Source organism: Astatotilapia calliptera, chromosome 9 (assembly GCF_900246225.1).
Source record: "Astatotilapia calliptera chromosome 9, fAstCal1.2, whole genome shotgun sequence".
NCBI classification, from domain to species: domain Eukaryota; kingdom Metazoa; phylum Chordata; class Actinopteri; order Cichliformes; family Cichlidae; genus Astatotilapia; species Astatotilapia calliptera.
Window position 1 is genome coordinate 26,383,997 of NC_039310.1, and position 15,523 is coordinate 26,399,519.

The window sequence follows — 15,523 nt, forward strand, 5'->3', positions numbered from 1 at the left end:
TTTTTTGGCTTCATAAAACTGTACACCAGTTTTACAAAGTTAAATGCAGTTAGGTGTAATCATGTCTAGATTTGAAAGCCTCTTCCAGAGATTTTAACAATTCTTTTAAAAAGCAAAGGCTTTACTGGTAAACCATGTTTATTAAATATATGGATGTTTTAAATAACCATAATGAAGACACAAGCTGCAATGAGTTAACACATTGAATATTCTGTAGGGCATTTGGCAGCCATAATTTTGGAAACATTTCCCGTCACCTCTAGAAGTTACAAAAAAAGCTTTTTGGTGTCCAGATGTAATAAAAGTAGTGTATCTTGGCAATGTTATCATGCCTCAAAAATAATAAAAAGTAAAAAGCAATTGCTGTTCCTGAATGGTTCTTACCATTTTTGGCTTAGAACCCGTGGAAACCAAAGGTCACTAGGGGAAAATGCTCATTCCTTAAGCTATTGGCACATAGTTGCTGCCAGTCATTAGGTGAAACTTGTTGCAAAGAGGTGCACAGTGACACACTGAAAAAATCATTGCTATTGCTATTGCTTTGGTTGCAAGGAGTCAGCTGTGATCACCCTTTGGTTGCATGGTAAACAGTTGTCTGCAAATAGTCTGCGACTGGTTACAAAGCAGTAGTGAAAATGTAAAAATGTGAGGCCTTTTTCTAGCGTTGTCTTCTGAACTATATACAGAAATCTTCCACACATATCTTTTTACATTAGACCAAGGAAGTCATTTCCCTGTACCACTCCAAAGTAAAATTGCAGAACGTGGTGAGAGCGATGGATCTGTGTAGCTGCTTTGAAAAACAACAACTAAGAAGCAAATATTTTTTTCACCCCATTGAGCATGTGGACATCTCAGTCACTTCTGATTGCTTTGGATGTTATGGCACCATGTGAAGTTAGCAACTAAAAAAATGTTTAAATTCTAAAACATCTGCAATATTTTTATATTTTAGAGCCAACGTGGCATGTTCCAGCGTCTAAGAAGGCAGTCTTACCCTGCCGTTTTGGCATGCTGTCTAAAGGTCACTATTGCACTGGCACTTTATGTTGACATTATACTGCATGCCCCCCACATAATCACCCACTGTGATCTCATATTTCTTGGAGGACTATGGTTGTTTGTGTCAGAAAGCAGCAGTAAGGAGAAAATTGCTGCAGATATTATAGAAGAAAACTTTCAAGTGCTATTTGATTAAACGATACTTTACTGTAGTAAAAGACAGGAAGACAAAAGAGGAGGAATGGTTTGACTGTACTGTTCAAGCATGTGCAATTAGACTGAAGATGATGCCTTTTTCCACCCGTATCCTAATGACAGACTGTGGAAAACATAGAATAACTGCAAAGGACCCAGGAAATGGCAGAGAAGAGAAAAAGACGCACTGGAGAAAATCTGAGAGGCTTGTTGAGAAAAGAGGCTTGAAGACAACATTATGAGGCACTGACATTGGCACTCTGAAGCAGAGGAGGGAAGGAGTGATATAAACTCGATGTGCTGTGGCAGAGAAGATCGAAAATATCAGAGCAAAGAAATCGAAGGGAGAAATTAGAATAGGTTATTGTGAGATTATGTGTAATCAACATTTGGGCTCAATGAAAACAAATAGATAATTGGTGTAGAAATGTTTTCAGCAATATACCCCTGCTTTCAGTGTAGTCTTTATAATGCTGCAAGGACAGGCCAGGCCAGTCAGTTCCAGTGGCATTCATGCAAATGAAAACTGCTGCAGCTTATTCAATTTCAAGGCCTTGTTTTGCCCTACATTCTCAAATGTTGCAGTCAATCTGAAGCCTGAGAGAAATTTTAAACTTGTATCAGAAAACTCTTGGGTAGTCTGTGGTGAAATATATTTCTATATGTAGCAGGAGACTCTCTGGTAAACAGTGTGGGTTTATGCGGGCAGCGCTCTGGGTTTATCATGATCTATTAATCAATATTCTGTGCCGCCATGAACAAAAAGCGTCAGATTTTCATTGTACAGAGATGACACACTCAATAGGAATGGTGCTTTATAAATGTAAAGTGGAATATATCTATTTCAGTGCTGTGTTTTAGGCAGGATAATGAATCAAGTGACATAGCATCCCTTACCCGCCACCTGTCAGCGATTTATTGCCAAACCAAACCAATGGTTTCTGTCATCTCTTTTATTATCTTGTCTGCCAGCGAAGTCGCTGCATTGTTAAAATATATTCTAATCTTCGTGCAATGTGGCTTATTGTCGAAGTAAAGGTTCCCCAGCGAGGATGACAGCGACGGCATCAACGCTGAGCGCTGACCCTGCTCCAATTTCCTCTTCATCTAATTTCTACATGGCTGCACTCAACCACAGAGAGGAGGAGGAGAAGAAGAAGAGGGGAGTCATCCTCAGAATGGAAATAGCCACTTTGAAAGAGGCCCTAGAAAATGGGCCGCCCCCCAGTGCAGTTTCACTGGAGACAGGGGCATCAAAAGTGCTACAGCAATGGATGCTAATGATCCCATGACACTTGGAAAGGGGGTGCCAGAGCGTTAACCTCGCTCTAGACGACCCATCCTATGTAGGTCAAAATGAATAGGTTCTGCATCAACACCCTGCTACCTGAAAATGACAGATTCTGTCCTCCTTTTCTTTCCCTCTGCTTTACCTCAAAATGACAAAGAAGGGCCTTTTGTGACACATCTCTGCTGCAGCTGATGCCACATTGCAAAAGCCTTTCCATCTGAAAGCATTATATTTTTGCTTTGATTTAATACAGACATCTTCAAATTAGCTAAAGCAATTTGACTTGCTTCAAGATAATTTGGCAATTTTCACTGCAATTTCAAATCCAAAAACAAAATGAAAATTAGATTTGTTGGCATAACCTGATGCTGAAGAATTATGTTCATATACAAGTAATTTCGTCCTGAAGGAAGTGAAACACTACTATGGTTAACAGAATTCAAAGGTGGAAAGATAGCAGCAATTCTTCATGCTCATCAACTTGGGAAGGGTTATAAGGCCATTACTCTACAGTGATAAAGGTTGTGGGAAACATTCAAGACAGTTGCCAAGCTTCCTACGAGTTGATGTCCCAGCAAATTCATCCCAAGGTCAGAGAAACTTCAAAAAACCCAGATCTACATCTCAGACTCTACAGGCCTTAATTAGCATGTTAAAATACTATTTTGGTGTTGATATTTGGGCATAATACACAGCGCCACATTTAATAAAAACCACAGCATATCAGAACAAAGACCTGATGACAGCTGAGATAGGCTCCAGGCCCCCCGCCCCCCCATCAAGCACGGTGGAAGAGGTGTGATGATTTGGGCTTGTTTTCCAGCCCTAGAACGTGGGCACCTTGTAGTCACTGAGTTGACTCTTCTGTATATCAAACAATTCTTGAGTCAAATGTGAGGTCATCTGCCCAACAGCTAAAGCTTGGCCCAACTTGGGTCATACAACAGGACAATGATGTTGGAACCTTATAAGAGCTATGTCTAAATTAATGTTCGCAAAACACGATCTGATATCGTCGTGTTGGTGTTGTTCCCAGAGCATCATACTAAATGTTGTTTCAGGATCAACATTGCAAGTGACCAATCAGAATGTTGTGACGTCATTCTTTGGCGACTTCGGGAAAAACCGCCATAAAACAAAAAACTGTACTTAAGCTGCGAGAAACCGCCTCTGTCCGCCGATTACGGACCCTGACCCTAACCGTAACCCTTTAATAAATGGTAAGCAGAACTGATATTGTCTTTGCAACATTGGAATTTCATAAATGCACGAATGGCTTGGCGAGCAAAAGAATAACGTCACAACAATGTGATTGGTCACTTGCAATGTTGAACCTGGAACAACATTTTCATGATGATCTGGGAACAACACCAACATGACGATATCAAATCATCAGTTCGCAAACCTCAATTAACTGAAGCAACGTTGTTAAGAAGAATAGTTCCAACCTCTTATATCTGCATTTTCACTCTGGACTACAGTCGTGGAAATGTCAAACTGACCTAACCTCGTGTCAAGAATTATCACTGGTGATGACAGCTGGGTCTCACAGCCCCCGGAAACCAAACAGTAGTCCTCAGTGGTAGAACCCACAGTGCCCAAGCATGAGAGCAGTACACATGAGGTCATCAGCGCAACCTTGAACATGCTTTTTCAGTCACAGGGTTTTGACAACTAAATTCATCCCCCCAGGATTCAACTTTTAATGAGGAGTTTGACTGTAGCGTTCTAAGGCACAAAAGACCTCAGCTGTGATGCCAGCCAGCATGCTAATATGCTCAAACTTACCGCTGAAAAGCTTTTTGGCCACCAACACAATCTTTGCTTAATACCTACAGTGCTCGCATTTTATTTAGCTGCAACTTCCTTAAATGAAATTCAAGTTGAAGGATCGAAGAGACGACTCACACGCATGCACTAGAAGTCAAAGTAGGGCGTTCGCTAACAATTGCAGCAGTGCTGAAATTGGACCTTGGACCTTGAAGGAAAAACTTTATTAGGCATATCTGTTGATGGGAAAAGGCTTGGATCATCCAACTGCACTCAAATAGCCTCCATAGTTGCCAGATCTCAATCCAAAAGAGCACCTTGAAATGTGGTAGAACCGGAGATTTGTATCATGATGTGCAGTCAATAATTCTGCAGCAACTTGTGATGTTAAAATGCAAAATGTCTGAAGAATGTTTTCAGCACCTTGTTGAATCTATGCCACAAAACATTAAGGTAGTGAAAATGGGTACTCAAACCAAGGTGTACCTAATAAAGTTAGCAGTGAGCATAAATTTGTTTTTGTTTTTTTAGGAGATGTGTTAGTAGTAATTAGCAGTAAAAAAAAGCCTGTATTTAATGGTCATCAGTTAAACAAAACTCAAATAAGAAGTGCAACTGATGACTGAACCAAAAAACAAATCATAAGAAATAATTAACCCTTTAACGCAAGGCAAAATGACTCATTAACATTTCTTGTTAGTGGATCATGTTTTATTCATTTGACAAACATTTCAAGGCCTTGTGTGCCACGATGATTTCGTGTGAATAGCAACACATAATGCAAGTATGGATGTGCTATTGATTCAGTCACACATGTTCCCTTGCAACAGCAGAATAAAAGACATTTGTGAGAATTAATGAGCTGATTGGATTATGATGCAGTGTAAATTCCCTCATTCAGTTCCCTTATGAGGCAATAATGACAGAATTTATTCATACAGACATGTTGCCAGATTAATTTTCCACCAATTTTGAACAATTATGATTATTGGGGTGGTGGGGGAGGGAGTATTCAGGATAAATGAGGTGAAGAAAAGTTTTGTTGGCCTCTGTCCTGATGAATACACAGAAAGAGCTTCCATATTAAGCACCACTTCTGATTCAAAAAGCTCTCTCATTCATCATTCATAAACATTTGTTTTGTGATGCTATTCTATTTGAGGTTTTTCTTGTTTTGTTTTGTTTCAGCTTTGCTTTGTCGAGCCCATGGCTTCTTTTCACGCAGCAAGACTGGAGAGCTGCGTCTCTCCCTTTAGACTCTTTAAGGGTGTTTAAAATGCATTTGAAACGTACGTGAACGTACGCACTCCTGCTAATGCCCCTGGATGTACTACGCACTCAGAAGGAATCAGACTCCTCATCTCTCTTTATGCTGTATACACATTTACATAATGCACACATGACCACGCGTTCAGCCCTATGCGACAAGAACCCAATTTAATTTGTCAAAGAATTATCCCGTCCATGCTGATATTTCCCGTCAAGCATGGCTTCTGCTGCTTTATCGGTTGCCATGCTAACTCTCGTGTTAACTAGGAAGCTAATTAGCAGTGTGTCTTTTTTCCTACTAGCTGTTATTCTCATGAGTTTCACATAAATTGGTACACTGCCTGTCAAAGGTTCTTAGTTTTGCCTTGTTTTTTCCTTTTTGCATTCTTATATGAATTCTCTGTGTTGTTGCTAATTTTGAACATAGAGTATAAATAAGGAGTAATTTGATTATTTCAGCAAACGGGGTAAACATAAGAAGAAATTGTACATTGGATTCAAAATGATAAATCAGTCCACAATAACTTTCTCCGCCCTTCAGCAGTCCACTGTTTATATATCGTAGCCCAACCGAGGCTCTTAACCCTGTTTTGATGGCTTAATAAAGGTTTCTGAGCTGTGACGCGACCCAGCAGCCCTGCCTCTTAAGTCTTCGCAGCCCCGTTGATTTTCTCGCGCTGACTCTCATTGAGCTGTGCCTTGATGTCGGCTGCAGCCGGCTTTGTGTAACGCCAGCTAGGGCAACTTATGAACTCGTTTGATTTTGTTGTCGATCTAGGTCTTCCAGCCCTTTTCATTTATTTATTTATTTATTATCATAGTCCTTCATTTCTTGATGCTTCTGAAATCAAAGAAAGACACATCGCTCAGAGATACTTTAAGATTTTTGTGGGGCTATGTCTCTTCAAGACAGTCTTTCATTCCTCAGAGTAATAACAGCTTGCCTTTCCTGCCGTGAGCTGTCATTTTGCTCCCATGATGACTGCTGAGTGCCTCAGAGTGTTCTACCAGAGACGTCAATCGTTGTATTTAAGAACCTACTAATTGGCAACCTCTCAGATCCTAATGGATCTCTAAAAGTCATATTTTTCTATTCACGTTTACTTATTTCGAGTGTTTACTACACTTCTTGAAATTTAACTAAGAGAGTAAAATATGGGCCTTTTAAAATTTGATGCGCAAACTACAATGTGCTATTCTCTGTGCACAGAAAAAAGATATAAAATTAGATATAGTGTCCAAGTATCTTGTGTACCCAAAGATTTTTCTGAACAGAACTGTTGTGTATCTTGTGCATCTTGTTCTCTGTTGTGTACAGCCCAATAGCTGTGTCTGTGATTGTATCTCTGTGCTGTATGCAGGAATTCCTATACACTTGCTTCAGAAGCAATTCTGTGATGCACCAGGCTATAGAGTGAAGAGATGTCTGCACTCCAACTCCTTTTCTACTGCACTACAATACGTTTCCTATCAGTGCAGATAATTCCCAGCCAGGCCTATAGCTTTCATGTAAATGTCAGTGGCAAAGGCGCGTCAGAGAGATAAAAGCTCAGATAGTAGACCCTCGTCAAGACACATTCAACAATGCAGGGGTAGAGAATTGTACACGTGTCAGTGGAAGGTATTGACGGATGGTGTGCAATGAGTGCTCCAGCCTCTCTTTGTGCGATTGCTAGTTTATCGGATTTCAGTGGTCTTCAGATTTAAAAGTACGGGGAAGTTTTGATGACTTCCTCATCATCAATGAATTAAAACCTGCTATCATGATGCACCTTAGTCTCATCCCCGTGAGCATTACAGTATGGCTAATGAAGAAGGAATCGTGGTAACTAGGTAACTGTCCTACAGAGTCCAAACAAATACAGTTTAAACAACCTCGCTTTGGGAAGTGAAAAACGCTTATTTGTGCCTCTGCGGCACGCACCTCCCACTTGATCAAATTAAAGCCACGTGCTGCCTCAGTGCCACGGGCGCCTGAGAGCTCCCCCAAGTATTCCAGTTTTGTTTGACCCAGACAATCCTTTTACCAGTGATGCACATGATGCGGTCCTCAGTGGGGGCGCCACACTGGCAAGATTCCCTTTCACTCTGAACTCGGGGATGGGGTCGTAACCTCGCTCTCCAAGGGGGTCAGGGCCACAGATGGGGTCTGGCGTCCACTGCTGTGTTTGCGGCTGAATCGGAATCTTTAAAAACGGGTCTGTGTTTACATTAACTCACAATGATTGGTTTCACTGAGTGCCAAGGATAATTACCAAGGGTTTTCCTTTATTGAATGGTAATTACAAAAGACAAATAGACTTCAAGCAACTGACTTCCTGAGTAAAACAGCTCTCTCCCAGTGCAGCTGTGGGTGGTGATGCCGCCAAGAGTCAGCGTGTTTGTTGGTGTTGCTAACCACTCAGAACAGTGAAATAAATAGACAAAGGTAGCTGATTAAAAAATGAATGTATGAGTGAATAATTATACACTTTGCGGTGTTATTTGACTAGCTTTCTTTATTTTTACAGATTGCTCTCAGCTTAAGTGAGGGTAATAAATCAAAAACCTTTAGCGCTGAGTGTTTTTGCCTTTTGTTGTACTCTACAGTCTCATAATGTGACCAGAGAATCCACTCTTGCACACTTGATTTCAAACTTTTTCTTCCGCCTGACCTTCATATTATTATTATAATGACCTTTGACAATCTGCCATTTCAAAACTCAGCCCATTCAAAAGGTATACAGCCAGATATGAAGATAGCACATCATCACTGTAATTGACTTCTGTCCAGGTCTTGACTGAAGGTCACGCAGGCAGCCAGACAGATGAGTAATTAAAATCTCTTCTGCTCTTTAAGACACTCATTGAAGTCCACCCTTCATTTGGAACATCATTAGTCATGCTACAACTGACTCAAGCTTTATATCATGGAACTTCTTGGCACGCATTTGCATTCGCACACAATGTATAATCATTAGGAATATCCCAAGTAATTGAAGGTGGCACTTGGGAAATGGTTACCTGACACTGACAAGTGGAGGATGGAGGGTGCTGTCAAGGAGGTGCCAGACTTGTTACCTTTTTTTGGTTCATCAGTCAGAATCTGTCAAAGTGTGATGAACTGGAGGTTAAACTGTTCCTTTCAACTTGGACTGGACTCTTGTTTCTATGCTCCGAAAAATTATTCGAATAAACTCATAGCACAAAATGTAAATATCTAATTATCCTCAGTTAAACAGAATGGGGCTGTGCAAACTCAGCTCAGCGTGCTTGCTGTAGGTGAGCCCACAGTTAATAAAATTAGTTCAATGCTTTGATTGGTTTTTAAAAAAAAAAAGTTTCTGTCTGCCGTTTCTACACGATAAGAGGACGAATATCTCCAGTCCTCCGTTGGAATATAAGCCATGGAAAAGTCAACAGTTTAACAACTGGAAGAGCTTAGATCTGAGCTCTAATAATAATCAGAGTTTACAAAGGATCATCACAAACTGCTAAACGAGTACACGAGAAGAGATATAAATTAGTTGATGTTTATTTAAGAGAGATAAGATAAGATAGAACTTTATTAATCCCTCGGGTGGGTTCCTCTGGGAAATTCGACTTCCAAAAAAAAGCACAGCAACGACCGAAGTTACAGTTACAGAATTGTTATATATATATATATATATATATATATATATATATATACACACACACACACACACACACACACACACACACACACACACACACACACACACACACACACACACATATATAAATACAGAGACAAATATAAATAAAATATACAAAGGGGATAAATAGAATAAATAGGAATAAAAAATAAAAATACAAGTGAATTGCACATTTCAAGTATTGAGTCTATTGCACTGTTGACTATTTACAAAAAGTATTGCACAAGGTATTGTACAGTGAGGTGAAGAGGCACTACAGCTTAGTTGTTCCCCCCTCCTTTGTCCTCCTGTTTCCCCTCCCTCTCCCCTCCAGAGAGGAGTTAAACAGTCTGATGGCGTGTGGGACAAAGGAGTTTTTAAGTCTGTTAGTTCTTGTCTTGGGGAGAAGCAACCTGTCACTGAACAGACTCTTCTGATTGTTTATGGCCGTGTGCAGAGGATGTCTGGCATTGTCCATAATGTCCATCAGTTTCTTTAATGTCCTTTTCTCTGCCACTGTCACCAGAGTGTCCAGCTTCATGCCGACCACAGAGCCAGCCTTCCTGATCAGTTTCTCCAGCCTGGATGAGTCCTTCTTTGCTGTGCTGCTCCCCCAGCACACCACAGCATAGAAAAGTACTCCAGCAACCACCGACTGGTAAAACATCCTCAGGAGCTTCCTGCAGATGTTAAAAGACCTCAGCCTCCTGAGGAAGTACAGTCGGCTTTGGGCTTTTTTATACAGGTGCTCTGTGTTGCATGACCAGTCCAGTTTATTGTCCACCCACAGCCCGAGGTACTTGTACTTGTTGACCACCTCCACCTCCTCCCCCTCTATCTGAACCGGCAGTGGACCTTCTCTGGACCTCCTGAAGTCCACAACCAGTTCCTTAGTCTTTGAGGTGTTGAGTTGCAGGTGGTTTGTGTGACTCCATGCGACAAAGTTCCTCACCAGACTTCTGTACTCCTCTTCCTGATCATCCCAGATACACCCCATGATGGCCGTGTCATCTGCAAACTTCTGAATATGGCATAATTCAGAGTTATAGCAGAAGTCAGAGGTGTACAGGGTGAAGAGAAGAGGGGACAGCACAGTTCCCTGTGGTGCTCCTGTGCTGCTGTGGGTGGCATATCTGGCATATTTATCCCTAAATATGCCAGATGAGTTATAGGGGTGCCCAATACGTAATTTTTTTATACATATTTTACCTGACAGTGTCCACTTTTATACAGATTTTATGGACCGTCCTTTACCTAAACACCTTCTCTGGCTCTTTCAAGAGCACACTCAGGGGTTCTCAATCCAGCTGTGAGATGCGATGTCTCCAGCGTGTCCTGGCTCTGCCCTGCGGCCTCTTTTCAGTTGGACATGCACAAAATACCTCACCTAGAGGCACTTAAGAAGCATGCTGGTCAGATGCCTGAATCATCTTAACTGGCTCCTTTCATTGTAGAGGAGTAGCAACTTAACTCTTAGTCCACCTCCTTAGCTTATCTCTAAGGAAGAGCCTAGAAACCTTTAGGAGGAAATTCATTCCACTGTTTGTATTCGTGATCTTATTTTTGCAGTCACTAACTAGAGCTCATAACCATAGGTGAGGGTACGGATGTAGACAGAATAGGAAACTGACAGCTTCACCTTTACACTTTTCTCTATTTTCACCACAGCAAATAGATGCAGCATTCATATCCCTGCTACTCCCCACCAGTCCATCTGTCTTTCTCCCACTCCGCTCTCCCCAAAATAAAATTCCTCCAGTTGGGGCAGTAACTAATTCCCAACTTGAAGTGGGCAATCCACCCTTTTCCAGGGTGGAAAAGGGTGGATTGTGCCTTAGAACCTTTTTCCAGCAAACATGGCTTCCAACTAATTCTCATTCCAGTTGATTCACACTTGGCTGCAAACCACCCTGCGAGGTAGAGGTTACCATCTGATGAAGCCAAAAGAACCACACAATCCAAATAAGCAGAGAGATGATCCTGAGGCACCAAAGTGGAAATCCCCACCACCACTTGGCTACTTAGAAATTTTATGCATAAAAGCTGTGAACCGGTGACAAAGGGAAGGCCTGGTGGAGTCCAGTGTCCACTGGCAACAGCTCTGACCTACTAATAACTTACTTGTAATGATCATATAAAAATACTAATTCAATATAGGGATTCCAACAGCATCAAAACTGCAGTGGATATATTTAGATTCCTCACTGTTTTGGGGAGCCCTGAAAAACTTCAGGCCCAGTGGAGCACACTGGCCTGTCTTGACTGTCTTCTGTTTGTCGCTGTTTGTTTTGCCTCGATGAAAGGCCTCAAGGACAGCCTAGCTGTTAGTGTAGAAGCTTGCTGTGTTCTCTTATCCCCACGAGGGTCTAGGAAAACACTCTAAGGAAGAATATACTTCAAAACACATCTGCTCATTTCTCTTTTCCTTAATATCAAGAATTTCCCAGGCGGCAACCTCTGGGGCCACCGCAGAAGTGCCAAAAAATTGCAGTTCCTCAAGTGGTCACTTGAGGCTAGTTCCAAAACCAAGTCAGTCCCCACAGACTCCCATAATAAAATACACAACTTTACAGCATTATCATGCATGATATGAAAAATGTTGATTGTGATTTTATTTTATATATTTTATTTCATTATGTTGATGCTTAAAGTTATGGCTGGAAGCTCTCTGCTGGACATCGCGCTGTTACCTTGAGTCACTGACGCAGACCCCATATCTATATTTGTGGTGCTTTGCTTTTTTGAGCTTTTTTAATTTAATTATGTAACACATAACATGGCTACTCTGAGGTACAGACCATCACAAAATGTGCCAAAGAGTTGCTGTGTGAAGTTCTAGTATTTGATTAATCTGTTACTGAGCAGTAATTAGTAATTAGTTTTGTGTGGTTGTGCGTGGCTTCCATACAGCTTATGAATGCAGCTTGCTAGCATTACGTTGACAGCTTGATGCTCTAATCTCCAATCGAGATATGCTTACTCCTGGTTCCAAAACTAGAAGCCAAAACACTTATATTGAGGGTTTTAATGCAGACTTCAGTACACAGTGAGTGGTTTATATATGGCTATGATATTTGCATAATATATTTTATACTTTATATCCGTGTTTCCTGAAACATTGCTGCTGCATGAAGCTAAACCTGATCTCATCCTAAATTCTATAATAAAAACAGTATCAGGTAAATCCATTATCATTCACCTAATTCTGGGAATAATTCAGCTATTTAAGGTTCAGATTAAGGTACAGATTCAGTTATTCTCCTTTCTTTAAGCAAACTGTTCCACAGTCCAGGAGCTTTTGTTGTGACTAATTGTTAGGCCTTTCTATTATCTTGTTCAAGCCCCGAATGTGAATGTTCAAGCATTTGTAAACAGAAACTGTATGCAGACAGTTGTACACAAATGTAGGCTGAAATAACCCTGAACGTCTACCAACAGAAACACACATGGACACACACGCACGCACATGCACACACAGTGATGAACACTCACACAACCAGCTGCTGTGTCCCTGTGATCTCGTTTCCAGTGTTAGCTGTTCTGCAACAGCAAAGCCAAGACAAACTTCTACCTTTATTGTACTTGGCAAATAAAGTGATTGTGGTTCTGATTTTGAAACAACACACCCATAACTGGGAAAGAGACAACAAAACACAGCCTCCCATACACACAATCACAGAGACAGCTTTGGTCTAGTCGGCCGTGGTGAGTGATGGGAGAATGGACACATCACAGCAGCCTGCGGTGCTGATGGAGCCTGGCCCATCCGTGGCCTTGCCAATCTGTCATCCACTGTGTGTCCTGCAGGGCACAGACACATGCGCATACACATAGGCGCACATGTCCACACTCAGCCTGCTAGGCAAGGCAACCCATGAATCAGTCATCTCTTGCTCTTCCACGACCGCCACTCACCACCGTTCGTTGCCTGACTGACAAAAGCAGCAGGCCGCCGTGCCACAGCTCGGCTCCCCCCTCCTCTCCGCAGGAACCTGTTTCGAAAAGCCACTCTTTGGTTCCTGTGTGACCTACAGGTGCGTTTCAGGCTTCAGGTCTGTGGCAGAGACACAGCCAGGTCTAACTAGTTGCAGGAGGCCTTTTTTAGTTGCATTCTCACTCAGTTTACTTGAGCAGGTATGCACAAGGTTATTTAAACCTGGGTGGCATAAAATAACTGCCCTGGAAAATGCAGGTTGCAGTCTCCTTTTAAAGGAACAGTGGCAGGGCTTTTTGGGAGAAAAATGATATCCAGGCAGCAAAACAACCTCAAACACAAGACTGTCACTAAAAAGAGGTAGATATTTGCATCTGTTGGAAAGCTAAGGGTGAAATTCACATTAAGCTCCGTCTTTATGTGACGTTAGCCGGTATTAACACCCAAACAGGCAAAACGCTAAACAACACGTTCGGTAAAGAATTTAATAATGATCAGCGACAGGGGTTCCGCGTGGAGTCAAATCAGAGTTATTTGCCCGACCACCCACCTCTACCCCCCGCTGCACCCACCAAATCTCAAACCTGGCAGAATGACAGGTTACCAAAACTTTGTCCAATTAACCAGCCACATGTGAGTCCATGTGACTTTTGTTTACAAGCCCTGGTTGGCTTATAATTGGGCTTTGCCGACTTAAATGAGCCAAATGCAAAAATGCACCACAGTAAACTACTGCTGCGGTTGACAGAGAAGGAAAACAAACTGCCGCGCACCGTTGCTTAAAATACTGACGGAGCATTCGATTAAATACTGCACGGCAAATCTGCAGCCATTTGTGAAACTTTGATCAACAATGTAACGTGAATAAACAGGAAGAAAGGGGATGTGATTCAGAAGGGACTGATTACGAACAGAGTATTTTATCCAAAAGTTTCCAAATTGACCGTGATGACTGAGCGAATGTTTGTGCAGAGGCGGTAGCAGTAAATTTAACCATCCTCCTCCCTTATTTTAAACCTGAAATGATGCCAGTTGCTGTGGTGTAACAGTTGCTACTCACTCTGTATTATGTTGTCTGACAGACTTGTTTTGCCAGCAAATCAGAACCAGAGGTAAGCAGCATCCAAACCCCATCCGATGAATAAAACATTTCCAAAAGACAATCAAACTCGCTTTGACATATACAGTCAAATCACACGGCTGGCTCTCTGATGGCTGTCGGCTAGAAATCGCCGGCCCTGTCTTTGTTGAGAGTGTCAGGGGGGAAGTGAGGGAGAGAAGCTCCAAGTCCATTATCTGTTCTCTCTCACTTAAACAACGTGGCTTCCCCTCGTTCTCCCCACCATCACCTATGGACTTTCTCCCATGGTTCAGCAGCAGGGAAGTCTGATAATTGGTTAGACTGCTGCACAGTCAGAGAAACACTGTTCTTTTTTACCTCATTAGAGACACCCATACAGCTGCATTGAAATTTCAATAAGCTGTTTGATTCAAGCCGCTTTGACATTTGCAGATATCTTATTGACTGAATACATTCTATTTTACACTCAGGGACATGACAGTATTTATATTTGATTTGCATGGCTCCTATGACAATGAGCAAATACACACACGCACACCTGGAAGCAAAGATCAAGCATGTCGAGAATCTTTAGTTGATATAAATCCACACGCCTGCATGAAAGACATTCCGATAATGTCTGATCTGAACGTTATATATTTTTAATCTTTTCTTTCTTTATTTTCTTTATTTGGAGACTTTGATTGTGTTAACCGTATTGAACCGAGTACTTTTATCAACCTACGCCTTGTTTTCGCCAGCCAGTCTTGATCGAAACTGCTGTTAATAGGTCCGTAAGGCATTATATCCTCCATACTTTCTTTGCACTTTAACAGTTGTTTCTTGCTACAGAAAGTCACAGTGCTTTTCACACAAAGCCTGACAATGCGGCAGCTAAATGTTATGTTTGTTTAAAGGCTGAAGAGATTTGCATCCTACTGTTTTAATGAAAGCGGAGCTCCATTATCTTCGCAGGATTATCGCGGCAGAAGAGTGTAGCAAAAATTAAAACAGTGACAAAATGATGGTCTAACGGGAAGGTGGAGGAAGTGTTATTGTCTTTTATGTGATGCAAATAAAATCAATGTTTAATGAAAGTGTTTCAAATGATGATGTGAAAACAATACAAGAGGTGTAGCTGGTGGAGATAAATTCGCAGAAAACTTACACTTCAATCTGCAGCTTAACTCAGCTTTACAGGGCTGTATAATTAATTCCGAACCTCTCTTTTAATTTTTATTGTTGTTATCTGTGAAGGGGAAATTCCAACAGTATATTGGTACCATTTTAATTATAGATTGTTCTCATTGATTCCTGAACCGTTTTCTGTGTAGAGGGAAAAAAGTAAGCCTTCTCTGGCTCATCAT